Source organism: Simochromis diagramma, unplaced genomic scaffold (genome assembly GCF_900408965.1).
Source record: "Simochromis diagramma unplaced genomic scaffold, fSimDia1.1 OVJJ01000299.1, whole genome shotgun sequence".
NCBI lineage: Eukaryota > Metazoa > Chordata > Actinopteri > Cichliformes > Cichlidae > Simochromis > Simochromis diagramma.
In genome coordinates, this window is record NW_024386795.1 from 671,689 (window position 1) to 687,503 (window position 15,815).

Sequence of the window (15,815 nt, forward strand, 5' to 3'; positions counted from 1 at the left end):
ATCAATTGGAACAAACTAGATTCAGGATTTGTAATAAAAAGAAGAACATCATACAACATACAAGTCTTGTGTTCTTCACCCCTGATCATTATTCCTTGTATTTCAGAGTTTTCTCTAATAGCCTGAGCCAGAGGCTCAATGTACAAGGCAAACAGGGACGGACTCAAGGGACAGCCCTGGCGTGTCCCTCGCTTCAAAGTAATATTTTGAGACAGGTGCCCATTAATCCTGATCCTGGCTGTTGGGGAGTGATACAGTGCTTCGATACATTTAATGAAGCCATCTTTGAATCCGAATCTTGCTAGTACCCTAAATAGATATTCCCAACCCACCGAGTCGAATGCCTTTTCGGCGCCTAGGCTGACCAACATTGCACTAATATTTCCTGATGTTATATGATCCATCACTTGTAGCGTTCTCCTCAGGTTGTCCTGGGTCTGTCTATTTGAGACAAAGCCTGTCTGATCTAAGTCTATCAGCTCCGGGATAATTGATTCCAGTCTCTTAGCTAATATTGAAGCAAATAATTTATAGTCCACGTTAAGGATAGAGATTGGCCTATACGAGCTGCATTCTTTTTTATCTTTGCCGTCTTTTGGGATAATTGAGATAACTGCTTCCCTCCAAGATTGTGGGGCTACTCCTGTTCTAAGTGTATGATTAAAGCAATTAAGCAGCACTGGTGTTAGTTGTGTCCTAAATGCTTTATACCATTCGGACGGATAACCGTCTGTGCCTGGTGCCTTATTAGCCTTCAGCCTGGAAATGGCTTTATGCAGCTCTTCAGCACTTATCTCAGCCATGAGTTTTTTATCCTGCAATTCTCCTATAGATGGTAGGTCTAATGAGTTTAGAAAGGCTTCCATCATTGTATTCTGCTAGGGGAGGTTGGGTATATAGGTCTTTGTAATACTGTTCAAATGCCCGTTGAATATCCTCCTGTTTACTGCAAATAATTTGTGACTCAGGGTTCCTGATTTTATGAATTCTATTCTTTTCCTGTTGTTTTTGCAGCCTCCACAACAGAAGCTTCAGCACCCTAGGTCCCGTCTCATAATACTTTTGTTTTGTAAATTTGAGCTTTTTTTCAATTTCCTCGTCGTAAATGCTGTTTAAATCTTGTTTAATTTTGTTCATCCTCACCAATATCTGGGGGTCTTTTTGGACAATATGTCTAGACTCTAGCGATTTCAACTCCCCCTGTAGCTTCTCAAGTCTTTTCTGCTTTTCTTTTTTCCTGTGAGCTGTGAGGGCAATAATCTTACCTCTAATGACAACTTTTGCTGCGTCCCATAGAGTATTTGGAGATACCTCGCCATTGTCATTATTTAGTAGATAAGTTTCAAATTCCTGCTGGATTTGTGTTTGTGCTGATTTCTCATTCAGAATACTGGTATTGAGTCTCCAAAGTGTATTTGTTCGCTGTTTAGCGCAGCGCAGGGTTAGATACACACCTGAATGATCAGATAAATCTCTGACCCCGATTTTACATTCCTCGACCTTATGCCAGTCTGATTTGTACATAAAAAATAGTCAATATGAGTATATACTGAATGGCACGCAGAGTAATAGGTAAACTGTTTATCCCCTGGATGAGAGGCTCTCCACACATCAATCAGACCCAATTCTGTAAGCATGTGTTGGACCATGATAGCATTTGAATTTTTCTTTTGCTGGTGGTTGGATGAGTCTAGTTTTGGCTGGAGTTGAACATTAAGGTCTCCTCCAAAAATCAAAACTCCCCGTGTTTCCAAGACCGCTAAATCAAGTAGCTTCTTATAGAAGGATTTGGTGCTTCCTGGCGGGGCATATACATTAAATAATGTTACTTCCTCCTCTTCTAATTTAGCCTTTACCAAAACGAACCTCCCGTCTTTGTCCTTTATCTCTGAATACAATTCAAAGTTAACAGCATTGGGGATCAATATGGCTACTCCTCTTTTGCGGCCTGATTTATGAGACGAGTAGTAGGTATGCTGGAATCCAAGTTTTTTCAATTTTTCATGTTCTAAAGAAGATAAATGTGTCTCCTGCCAAAAAATTACATGCAGCTTCTCACGTTTCATTTTGGCTATTATTTTGCCCCTTTTAATCGGATTATGTAGCCCATTTACGTTCAACGTGATTATTTTACTTTCCGGGTGATGCATACGACTTTTTCAGGCTGTGGTCCCTTGTGCAACATCACCCATGCCGACCAGAACATAAACAAGAACAACAAACAAGTAATCCCAAAAAACAAAATCAAAGACTTCCAAGTCCGAAGTTCAGGTGGAACCTCGAGTTGAGAGGAAATCCTCGGTCCAGACGAGGGCCTCCCTCCAGTGTCAGGGAAAATACCCAGCACCAGTATCATTGTTTTATTACGTCCGAATTGCCCAACCGGTACAAAGTTCCTTCTTTAACAAGCTTAGGGAGTAACTACAAAAAAAGACTCTTCACAGGATATGCGGAGAGCAGAGCTACAGATGTGAGTTGAACATCCAAAAGCCTGAATATATTCGACCCAGATAATAATAAAAGTAAAATAATCACTGTAGTTAGGGTCATATATGGGATACGAGATGAACTGGTAGAAATAGTAACGATAAGAATCCCCCCCCTTAGATATAGAGTTCAGCTTAAACTGTCATGTGCAGAACAGATTTCGAGTTATTGGTAGATTTGCTGAGGAGTAATATTTCAACCTCCTCTCTGCATGAGAGCAGGATACCTCACTGCAAAGCTCCAGAGGGGATGTGGAGACCCTCTTGTTTTCACTCGCAGGAGTCGGATGTTCCCGGAGGGGCCCGGTGGAAGCTCCGTAGTTTCTCTCTTATCCTCCGCCGATCCACCGCCTTTCTGCTGCGATCTGCGCCGGCCCTCTCCCACGTTGCTGGTCTCTGCTGTTTCGGCGCCGTGGGGCCTGGTTCCTTGATTTCATCCAGGCAGAATCCTCTCTTCTTCAGGTCTTCGGCTGCCTCTGTCGCGTTCTCGTAGAGTTTGGTGCCGCTATCGAAAAACACCCTCAGCTTCGGACATCCTTCTTTCTCCACGCTGAATGCAGTACCATCTCTTTTATTCTGTACTCCAGAAAGCACAGCACCAGTGATCTAGGCGGAGCGCCTTCTTGGGGCTTTGGGGCGAGCGTCTGGTGGCAGCGCTGGATTCCGAGGTTTGTTTCCGTAACCGGCGGGCCGATTTGAGCCCTTATCAGCTTCGTTACAAACTCTATCAGATCCGGGCCCTCTTAGAGGGGTTTCCATGTTCTTTGTTTTAGTACTGTGGATAGAAACTTTCTCATTTTATGGACTCAAACTTCTGTGTTGTGTTACAGAGTGTTTTGTGTCTACTTGCTGTACAATGCGTAGAAGTGATGTGAGTGATTGATTAGCATGAGGTAAAATATAAATAAAGTATTGCGTGATGTACCTGGGGTCAGAGAAAATAAAGAAGGCACAACAATAAATGAATCAACAAAAGAAAAAATGAAGGACAGCAGACCAAAGGACAGAAGGAGGAGAGAGGAAGACAAAAGCAGGACGTGACACAAAGGATGATTGTTTGGGTGGAAAGAGCTTTAGCTGACACGCGAGTCTGTGCCCAGATTATTTTATAAGTCCTGTTTTTTCCACCAGCAGTTTTAGGCATCTCAATAACAAAGTCAAGGAAGGACATCAGGAAGACAAGGACGCAAAGCAGACATGGAGGAAGGAGGCTTAGGCTAATTAGTGACGGGATGGAATAAAATAGAGGAGAAGCAAAGGTTGGAAGAGACCACCGAACACTGGAGGACGAGGCGGGAATGAAATCATAAAGGTGAAGCTGAAACACCGTGTGGAGCCACAGAGTTACACAAATACATGGATCTTTCTTCAATTTCGTTTCATGACAGTTTATGTGTTAGCCTTGTTGCCATCCTTGTACTATTTAGCAACCTCAACATTTGGTGGATTTATCCAACCACAGAGAAGCTGTTCATGTAAATACAGAGCGAGCCATGACACAACATTAGAAAACACAAACCTCTGTGTCAGTATGAAGGTCTTCTTAAAACTATTATTGTGGAACAATGAAGCTCACAGGGCGTCAGGTGCTGCTGTGTGGCTGTACTGGCTGCACTGGCTAAAAGGGGATGCTGGGTGTGCATTTGGAGGCTGGAGAGGTGATGCTGTCACTGCGGGTTGTATCCCACATTATTCTGCTGTGTTTTCATGAAGTGATTAGCAGCACTATTACATTTGGAGTGCTCTAACTTTGCCTCACTGGTTTTAGATTCAGGAAGGCATGATCGTGTTGGTTAAAACTGCGTTCCTGACGAGGGCCGGGAGCTCGCAGTAGACATGGACATGTTGGCTGATGTCACTCAGGTCATAGCATTATAATTCCAAGCTTTAATCTTAGCCGTGTACTTGATGTTACTTTAAGAGGTTTTTGCTGGACTCTCAACACAAGCTTCACATCTTTGTTATTCATAGTAATTTATTTCTGTTTTTGCAAACACATGCAATCACTGCCAAAGTGACTTTACAGGGTCAAATTACTAAGGGGAAATTAGCATGGTGCTGACAGGGCAAAGGGGCAAACTGTCCCCAGCTTCAGTTGGACCAGCCTTCTACCATAAGCAGTGCAAAATATGAACAGTTCCAATAATGACACAGTGTAAACGCAGGCTACAAAGTCAGATCAGTGACGAGCAGCTGAAGGAGAGTCAGCTCAGCTGCCAGCGTGAAGCAGGCAGCTGAGCTGTTACAGCCATTACTCCATGTAAACAGTGAAGTCCCTTCCTGAGTTCTTAGTGTTTTCTATATTTGTCATGTTTCAGATGTGGAAACAAATTTACGATTAGACAAAGATAACCAGAGAAAATATAAAGTGTTTAAAAGAAGTGCTCATTTATTAACAGGAAAGTTCTTCAAACCTGCCTGCACTGTGTGAGACTCACTGGCACTGAATAAAACAGCCTGTCTTCAGTCGGCATTTGGATCCTGATCCAGGACTTCATGACTTCCTCATCCAGGACTGGGTGAGTCAGTCACTTATACCCAGACTGAAGTCTATCGCCTGAATAAATCTGTAACAAACTAATAGGTTAAAATAATGAGGACAGATCTGTCAGACACTGAACTGTGGTACCAGCACTCGTCTCCATCACTGCTTTCTCTGTGCTCCTGTTGTTTCTTCCACATTATCAGCTCTGCCTGTCAGCACACTGGAATAACACTGTGCAGCGTGCAGTTCTAGCTGTATCCCACTCAAACACAGTAAAAACTGATCTGTGTCCTTATTTAAGAACTTGAACTTGCTCAGATTTCATCATGATGTCTGTGTGTGTGTGTGTGTGTGTGTGTGTGTGTGTGTGTGTGTGTGTGTGTGTTGTAATAGAAGCTGATGCAACACAGTAACACAAGTGAAAGTGAAGAAGCCAGGCGCTGTTGAACCCTGCTGGTGCTCTGCTTCTGCCGTCTGTCATTGTCTATCAAAGCACGTGTGCAAGTGTGGGGCACAGCACACACACAGCACACACACACACACACACACACACACACACACACAGCAAGACACACTGTAATTATCCAGGAGTGAAATGAACTGTGAGAGCAGAGCAACTGTGTGTGTGTGTGTGTGTGTGTGTGTGTGTGTGTGTGTGTGTGTGTGTGTGTGTGTGTGTGTGTGTGTGTGCGTGCGTGTGTGTGTGTGTGTGTTTTCTAGTACAGAAGCAGCTCTGGGTCCAGGGTGATCTTTGTCAGGAGATGCTGCTAACTCTTACTTAAAGACTTTCATTGATTTTCCACTGTATTGTTTATGATGATGAGTGTGTGTACTTGTTCTATTTAATTATTTAATAGTTTGGGAGTTTTCCATGATGGGACTTTTGACAGCTTCACACTGGTGTGTTTGGTTTAGGGTAAGGATGACCAAGAACAGCTGAAACCTCCAGTTTTCACCAGGCTCAGTGCTCCTGTTCACAGTTGTTCCTGAAATGTTTAAAAAGAAAATCAAAGAAATAATCCCAGAAAAATGTTCGGGACTAATTTTAGTCTTGATTTAGTTTAAATACTAACTAATGCATTTGATTCAACTTTGACAGACACCTGACGTTTTACAGGTATAGCCCAAGTAAAAATACAGCAGTCATCCAGTCAAAGAGAATGTGCTGGACACAGAGTGCTGCTGGGTCCAGACCAGTGGGTGTTTGTAATCACAGCTCACAGCCTCCACCTCAGGATGGCATGGTTCTTTAAGTTTTCCTCTGCCCCTTCTCTTCTTTAATGCTTTTGATCCAATTTCTGATTATTTTGTTCCCTTTGGTCCTTTTGGAGTCATTTGTGGATTTTTCACTCACTGCTGCTAATATCTGAGTGGTGTCACCTGCACTTTATTACTACATTCAGTCTGTCTGTCATAGTTTTGGCACTGGTAGGATAGGCCACAATGACCTCTTACCTCCTTTCTTTTATTACGATAACTTGACCTGTCACTGCAAACTGTCATCAGGTGTGAAGGGAAATGTATTTGTCACAAAAATGAGCATTTACACAAGGCTGATGGTTGTTGGACTGGGTACACTACAGTAGTGGGAACAAGTCTGGAGCTGCCTTTCAAGACATTTGCAATGTTGTGATTTATTGAAAACCAAGCAAGCTTAAATGTCGATAGTCGATAAGAAGCTTGAAAGTCAGCCTTCAGCTGTCCAGGCGTCCTGAAGGTCATTCAGTGTTCCTCTCTGGATCTTTTCTCTCTTTTCGTTGCCTCAACAATGTGGAGCTCCAGGCTGTTGGAGGCCAATCCATGACTGAACAGGGAGTGACGGAGGCCATGTACATGAAAGGGAACGAAAGGGGGGCTACGAGAACATCTAATGCTGTGATTGCAGCTACTCCTCAGCTCTCTGAGTGTTCATCACAGCTTCATGAAACTGACCTGACAGTCCATTCTTAGTCAGTTTCCGTCATTGTGCAAAGGTTCTGTTCATAAGGTCAGAAACCTGCTCGAAACGTTTCTCCCACTGACAACAGAATCAGCCTTTTGGGATTTCCTTACCTGGATGACTGAGCGTGCATCAAGACATTATATTCAATGGCATATGTCTGCCATTGAAAGAGTCTTTCTTTCAATGGCAGACATATGCTGACATATATTTACTCAAAAATTCTGCAGGTTAAACTACAACACTGATTGACTTAAAGGGCTAAAGACTCCAGATTCCCCTTCAGTGCAGCATATTCTTTCAATGCCAAACACAGAAAGCCTGAGCTTTTCTTCTGGCTGTGGCATTAAGTGTCAGAATGAGCAGCTGGGGGAGTCTCAGAGGGGGAGCATCCTCTCAGTGTGTTCAAAGACTCAGCTAGTCACGCTCTCAACGTGATTTGAAGATTATTTTTTCAAGCATTTTCATACAAGCGTTTCTTGCCAACAGGCTGTTGCTCTACATCTAAATATAACATCTCTGTCATCTTACAGCGCCACGGGAGATTCATCTGGAGGTAGTGTTGGTTAGATGAGAGATACGGAACAAGTGAAATTTTCAATTAACCTACTTTGATCATCCTCCTAAGTGTTTTTTTTAGGTGGGAGGAGATGTGGAGCCCCTCTGTGGATAACAGTATGTGTCTTTTCCAATTTGCCGTTCTGTTATCTTGCAGGATCATCTCACACACACTCCTCCACTGTGCTGGGATTAAGACACTGTCAGCCTACATGGCAGATTAGCAACCCCAGGCTGTTGCTTTCATTTTCTCCTCTCTTAATTTCCCTCACACTCATTCTATCATAGCCTCCTTCTCTACTAAATGAGCCTCTTCAAGAGGATGAGCCCAGCTTGTAGCTGAAAATCATCACAGTTATGTGCCATGCAGAACGTGTGACCCAAAAAAGTTGCTTTGCATTTTTGGTTTAACTGGGAATTTAACAGACTTGCTGCACTGTACACTCAAATGGTGGATGGGAGGGGCTTATTTGTATTCAGATTATTTGATTATATCCAGATTGGAAATTTAAACTCTTCTCCTCACATACAAGGTCCCAGCTTATCCTAAAGAGCCATGGAACCAGCTCCCAGTTTGGGTTTGGGAGGCTTTCCTTTTTGATAAAACATACAGTTGGATCAGGTGACCCTGAATCCTCCCTTGGTTACGTTCCAAAAGGCTTAGGTTGCTGGGGGATTCCCATGATGCACTGGTTGTCTCTGACTTTGTGCTTACACACCACTCCACATCATGTCTTTGTCCCTCTGCCCCTCCCAGAGTTCTTCCTTCCCACTGTCACTGAAGCTCTTGTTCATAAAGAGCCATCTGAGGTTTTCCCTGCTTTCTCTGTATGATTGTCGGGTCTACCTTACAATATAAAACACCGTGAGGCGACTGTTGTTGTGATTTGATGCTATATAAATAACACAGAATTGGAATTGAATTGAATTATTGGTCACATGGTTAGACAGAGTCATATTACATCATAGTTTCACATCAGTATTTGATTAGGGCGTATGGATGTTACTGTGTCAAACACGGTTTGGTATTTGGTTAACAGTCCAGTACACAGCCTGATTTAGAGAGGTGTTCTGTACTTACTGCACCTGGAATCAATACTAAGCACTTCAGAAATTCAAGCAGAGGAAGAAGGCAGCCAAAGCCTTGTGGCCATAGATGTATTTACTGTAAGGCCATAGCAGACGATTATCTACCTACTGACCTTAATCAACTTTAGAGCCATTAAAGCGGCCTGGGCAGGAGACAGAATGAAAGTAGAGGTCATAAAGCAACTTTGAAATGAGTGTGGTCAGGTGTAATGCAGGAGTCAGTGCTGCCTGCTAATGATAAGATGAAGGCTGATGTTCCTGCTGGTCGATGAAAGCTTTGAATGGATGCCAATTTCTGCCAGCAAAAGAGGAAAAGATACACGATGACATTAAAAGTTGTCATAATCAGTCAAATGCATTCCATTCACAACACTGAGAAAATAATCTATTTGCCAATTAATTCCTTATCACTAGCAGTAATTGACAGATATGTGTTCCCGTGCATTTCAGAGGACTTCCCTCGTCAGCCGATAGAAGAGCTTTGGTATGTCGTCGACATTACAGATGCAAACGTGCAGCAATGATGTGATGCAATCGTGTCAACGTGGGACGAATTTCAAGACTTTGTGTTCTGTACTTGTTGATCACAAACGTGTTTCCGAAATGCTCGGGTGGCTGTAGCTCAGGAGCCAGTCATCTACTGATCGGAGGGTTGGTGGTTTGATTCCTGGCTCTTTCCCAAGTTGCTCTCCGATGCATCCGGATGCATCCGTCAAAGTATGAATGTTAGGTAGAAAGCACTTAAACATAGAAACAAGTGCTTGCATGAATGGGTGAATCAGGTGTGTTGTATACAGTGCTCTATAATAATAACTGTGACAGTAACAATTCTTCCCTCACCAAAGTAGCTCCGCTTTTCTGAAGTGCTCACGAACAAATTGACTATTTGCTAAGATGTTTATGTCTGTGCAGCTGTTCTCATCAACCTCCAGCCAACGTTGGCAATTCCCAGGGTGCCAGATAGAAACACATTTCCAATGAAAGTCGATAAAATGAGCATGGACAAACATCTCCAGTTCAGCTTTGGAGACAATAGTCCGAAGTTTGGCAATATTTCTTAGGTGAAAGAAGCAGGAGCGGGTCACAGATTTAATATGACTACTTGACTACTGACTAATATGACTACTGCAAGTAGTTTAGAGAAATAAGTGGCTTCACCATGTCATTAAACGTAAATAGTAGTTCTTTTAAGTGCCGCTTATGAACCTCAAGTTTTGTGGTTTTCCACAGGCGCTCAGTTTTGCAGAACATTCACCTAAAGCTGCAGATAGCTTCTGTGAACCAGGGATTTAACAGTGCTGCCTTTCCTGATTTTAAGAGGAGCCACTTTATCTAGATTTTTTTACACTGCGAGTTGAAGGAGGCCACATGCCGTTCTATATCATCAGTTTCAGGTAAATTGTTATCAAACAATTCCACAGACTTGTGGGAGAAGAGAAACCAGAGACACAATAGAATAATAAAGACATAAAAGAGTAATCCACTTCTGTCCTAATGCTAGGACAGAGAACTACACAGAAAGAAGAGCAAACAGATCTGGGACGAGGATCACATCTTGTTCAAATAAACACAAGAGAAAACCAGAGGTGTGACCTGTTTCAGGGGAGGTGTGGGAGTCCTGAACGTGCCAAAAGCTAATAGCTGGTAAATAGGGAAGTAAATGGTTTGGTTTCCTGTTAAGGGACACCTATTCTGCTCTTTACCAAACCCAACATTATTGAACTCTAACCGATTGTCCTACATCGAGCTTCAGTGGCCATTAATCTGTTCTCTGTTTTACCTCCGCCTCCCTTTGAGCCACTTTTCTTGTCACTGGCTCCGCCTCACATGACCATATCAAGCATATTCCTGTACACTTCAAGGACCAATGGTTAATCCATGCTGATCAATATTACTTCTAATCACACATGTTCAGTTCCCATCTCTCAGCTCCTGTGTACTTATAGACATGCACATTCTCCGTGTACCACTTTGACTGTGAACCCAGTGAAACTGTATAAATCATGTTTACTGAAGCATGTTGATGCCAAGCGATGCTCACTGTTTCAGCACTTCTTCTGCATACCTTTGGGCCTTTCTCCTTCACTTTCGTCTTATCTCTACCTCCTCTTCCACAGCGCTCCCAACCTATCATGAAAGCTCAATGTCAGCCAATTAGGAGACACGGTGACACCTCTCCGCCTCAAGCAGAAGAAACGAGGGCTTCTTGTTTCTTTGAAAGACAAGCCACAAAAGGCTCGCTCTCAAACCTGCTGTAGCACAAAAAGAATCACGCTTCCATAATTGGATGTCTCGGCTGATGTTCAAAAGGCGTCCTCTTCTCCTCAGATTGGAAGCAATAAACAATAGAGCATGAATAAACATTCATCACAATTATTCACGTCAGGGACATAAACAAATGGTTGCCTTTTGTCAATATTTCACCCACTGTGTCTTCCTGCGACGTTGCTTTGTGTGGTCCTGAGAGGGCTTGAAAAGAATCACGGGAGGGGAGATGATCTTTTCTGAGCTCGGGCGTTTTGTTAAACATTAACGGGGCCAATATGGTACGGAAGTGGCTTTAATCTTCTCTCCACAGAGCCGCTATCTCCTTCACCCGCCTCCCTCTCCTCTCATTTTCACCACTCACCTCTACACCTCTCCACCCCTCTCATCCTGATCCCCTTTCCCTCCTTTCATCTCTTTGCCTTATTCTGTCCTCTTTAAGCCCCCTCCCCTTCCCTCGGATTGACGGATTGGGCTATCAACACTCTGTGCTCTGCAGTATATCATCTTAGATCTGGGTTATTCAAATTAGGTTAAACTCTCATATTTTTTCTTCCTCCCCTCTCAGTGCTGGTTCCAGTTTAGACCCATTTGTCATTTTCCCCTTCCTCTGAGAGCGAGAAGGCAGAGCCAAAACGTCTTAATAGTGTTTAGATTGGATTCCAAATGAGGAAGGTGTAAGCATACTTACACTATATGAGCACTGAAGCTGGTCAAGTCTTTGGTGTTAGTCAGTAGCACAAAAGGAGCAGCAATAGTCTCACAGGCAGGATGTACAACAGTGCTACTACCTGACAGAGAACGGTGTCACATCTCTGCATCCTCGTATACATCAAGTGCTATTTAGATATGTGGAGTACTTTACCCTGCACCATTAAGGCTTTGCTTGCAACACACTGCCTCCAGCTGTGTTTCTGTGGGATTTGACACCACGTAGATTCTCACATGTGCAGTGTTTCCAGTGACGCAACAATCATCCTTCGCACACTGGATGAGCACAACTAGGGTGTTAATGCTTTAACACCCAAGACTGGCAGTTCTTAGTTCATTCAACCTTTTCTCTTGTTTCATCAGCAACACATTCTCATTTGCCTTTCTCTCCTCTCGCTCGATAGACCGGGTATGCTGACAGGCCGGTCTTCTCCCTCCTCGCAGCCCCCTAAAGCACTGTTTCTTTTTCCATCATATCTCTTCTCTCTTCAAGCATCTGAATTTTGTGTTGCATATTTATTCCTGCAGAATTAGCATCACAAACACTCTTCTCGAGCTCTTTGTTATGCTTTAGAGTAGGGAGAGAGAGGGAAAGTAGATTATGCTTTACATTTCTCCCAGGCACACTAAAAGCAGGCTTTCTAGGCTTCCTCGTGCTTTTGAGCAGAGCTCAGGGCTTATGGAGACATACTCCGTCGACTTAAAGTAAAGAAGACTTAAAATAATGTTGCTTCTCTGGCATTCCCGCTCACCTCCCCTTTCTTTAGGTCTTATTTAGAATTTGTCATCCATCCCTCAACTTCTCCTGCCTCATACAGGCATACAAAAATTACTTGAGTAAAGCTTCAGCTTTTGCTTAACATTAGATTTGATGTGAAATGTGGAGGAGATTTAGTGTTTGGAAATGGTATGTGCAGTCTTACTGACAAAAGTCCAATCACATTTAGCCACGTGGATGTGTAGTTGTTTATAATGCACACAGCCATGGACTATTGAGAATCTCCACTTACACACACGTCTTAGGACTGTATGTTAGCACATGCAGTGAAGTCTACAATGCTCATCCCAAATGTACAAACAAAATGAATAATGTGGGTTAGCTTGGAATGATGAATGTCATTACAAGTGTTGGCAGGTTAATGCAGTCATGTTCTGTGTCTTATATCAGTGTCAAATACAGTGATAACAGCCAGCCTATGGTGGAGTAGCTAGTGCTGTAGTGAAGCACCCGGCAACAAACAACAAGCTGCTCTAGACCTGCATCTCCTGGTGTAAATTTCCCACAGGGAGGGGAGAGCAGTCCTGTGCAGGCGTTCTGCCATATGGATCACTCTCTGAAGAGCTTTTCGATCTTTGGCACAGCTGTTCCCATGCCACGATGCAATGTTCTGTGTGAGGATGCTTTCCACAGCGCCTGCATAGCAAGTCCTGAGGAGCACTGGGGAGACCCTGAACTTCCTCAGTTGTCGTAGGTGGTACAGGTGCTGCCTAGCCTTTTTGGTCTGGACCTGAATGTGGGCAGACCATGTCAGGTCTGCGGAGACGTGGAAACAGATACTTGAAGGACCGTACCGTCTCCACTGGACCTCCATTGATGATAATGGGCTTGTAGTCTCTGTGCTGACTCCTTCTGAAGTCCACCACCAGCTCCTTGGTCTTGCAGATGTTCAACTGGAGGTGGTTGTCCTGGCTGTATAAGCTGTATGGCATTGGAAGAGGAGATTTGCTGAAATGTTCATGGATGCATCCGACATACTCAACTCTGCTGCTCTCCACTACTAAATGGTAAATTGACTGATTCTTATATAGCGCTTTTCTACTCTCCCGGAGTACTCAAAGCGCTCACCCAATCACACCCATTCTCACAAGCACTTTCTCTATACATAGTGCTTTAAAACTACATTCACTCACATTAATAATAATAATAATAATAATAATAATAATAATAACTTTATTTATAAAGCGCTTTCAAACAAAGTGCTGTACAGCTATTTGAAATTAAAAAGATGAATAAATAAAAGCGATAAATAGCAGTACGAGTAAAAGCACAATACAAGTTAAAAACTGTAAGAATTTAAAAACTAAAAGCCACAGAATTAAGACATGTAGGATAGGGTGAACAAATGTGTCTTCAACTTAGTTTTAAAAACCTCCACAGAGCATGCCTGCCTAATATCTTGAGGGAGGTTGTTACACAAAAACGGGGCACGAAAAGAAAAAAGCTCGCTCTCCAACTGTCTTTTTTCTGGCTCTAGGAACCTTTAGAAGGCCAGAGTCCTGAGATCGTAGAGCACGAGATGGAGCATAAAGGTGCAAAGGGTCAGAGAGGTATGGTAAATGGACTGGTTCTCATATAGCGCTTTTCTACTCTGTCTGAGCACTCAAAGCACTTTATACAACTAATTCATTCACCCAATCACACAGGCACTTCTTTTAAGCTCAAGTGCTGAGTATCTAACATTCATACACATTCAAACTCAGATGAATGCATCGGAGAGCAACATGGGGTTAGTATCTTGCCCAAGGATACTTGACATGCAGACTGGAGAAGCCAGGGATCGAACCACCGGCCTTCTGGTAAGTGGCTGATCTGCTCCGCCACCTGAGCTACAGCCACGCCAGTATGAAGGTGCCAATCCATATAAAGCCTTGTAGGTGAGCAGCAGGACCTTAAAATCTGCTCAAACCTGACAAGGTAGCCAGTGAAGAGATCTCAGTACAGGGGTAATGTGCTGAAAATAGTCTGATTATTTTGAATTATTTGAATATATTTGAGTGCTTGTGTATAAATACACAAACAATACACATATGCTTTCATTTGTGTAATTTAAGTGATCTAGGTAGCTCTGTTTTGAAATTCAGTTAACGCTAGAAATGTGTTTTGGAGTTTGTACGTGCTTTGTCTCTAGGGGCCACCGCATATATTTATATATAAACATATTTAAATAAAACACTTTTTTTTACATTCGTAATTCCTTTTGTGCATAATTTTATATTATTGTTAATAATAAATTAATTAAAGCAACAAAACAACCTGAAGAGCCGGTTGGGAGCCGAAAGAGCCGGCTCTTTTTAGTGAGCCGAGCCGAAAGTGTTAGGGTGCCTGGGTCGTTGACCCAGAGTTTTGAGTTTTCTATATCATTGAAATTGATTTTGATATTACTTATCATTTCTAGTCTTTGGTTTCGTTGTTAGAGTTCTGTCTTACGGTTTATGTCGGTGTTCTCTAGTTGCTGTCTCCCCTGTCAGCTGTGTCCCCTTGTCAAGTCCGTCTGTGTTATGTTTACTTTGAAAGTCCGTGTCTTATGTTAATGTGTCTGGTTGTGCTTCCTTTGTCTCGTTAGGCCTTATTTGCCCCAGCTGTGTTTCCCTCCTGTTACTCATTCCCTGATTGCTCCCTCTGTGTATTTAAGCCCTGTGTTTCTCTGTGTCTGTGTCGTGATCTACTCTTATCTATTCTCATTCATGCTGTGTGGCCTGCCTGCCTGCCTGCCTGCCTGCCTGCCTGCCTGCCTGCCTGCCTGCCTGCCTGCCTGCCTGCCTGCCTGCCTGCCTGCCTGCCTGCCTGCCTGCCTGCCTGCCTGCCGAAGTTTGTTACTTTGAGTTTAACATTAAAGCTGTTTTTGAGTTCACGTTTGTCCCCAGAGTCTGCACTTTCGGTCCACCATTCCTGCCTGCAAAGAGCCGGTTCTCTAAAAAGAGCCAGAAAGCTCCCGAGCAGGTTTACGCTTACGGCTCTGTTGCTATGGCAGCAAGTCCCGGATGAGCTTCGGGGAACCGAACGATCCAAGATCACGCGAAATCGTCAACAATCTAATCCAGCTAACTTACTTAGCGAGGTACGAAGAACGGGCCCCTGGTTAGATACCATGTTTTTAAGATTTAAATAAATAAACCAAGCCATGGAGTTGTCTGTAGACCTCTGAGATAGGATTATATTAAGGCACAGATCTGTGGAAGGGTAGAGAATCATTTCTCAATTATTAATTTCTAAGGTTCCAATGAGCACCGCGGCCTCCATCATTTGTAAATAGAAGAAATTTGGAACCAACAAGATTTTTCCTAGAGTAGGCTGCCTGGTCAATCTGAAATAATGGGGCAGGAAGGCCTCTGGGTTCTTCATCCTGTCTGAGTTCCAGCCTTGCTCTGTGTAGAGACAGAAGGAGGACAGTCATTTCTGCAGTGCTCTCCAAATCAGACCTGTATGATGGAGCACCCAGATGGAAGTCACTCCTCAGTAAAAGGTCTACCTTCAGCCCTAACCAGAGTTTTACAAAAGATA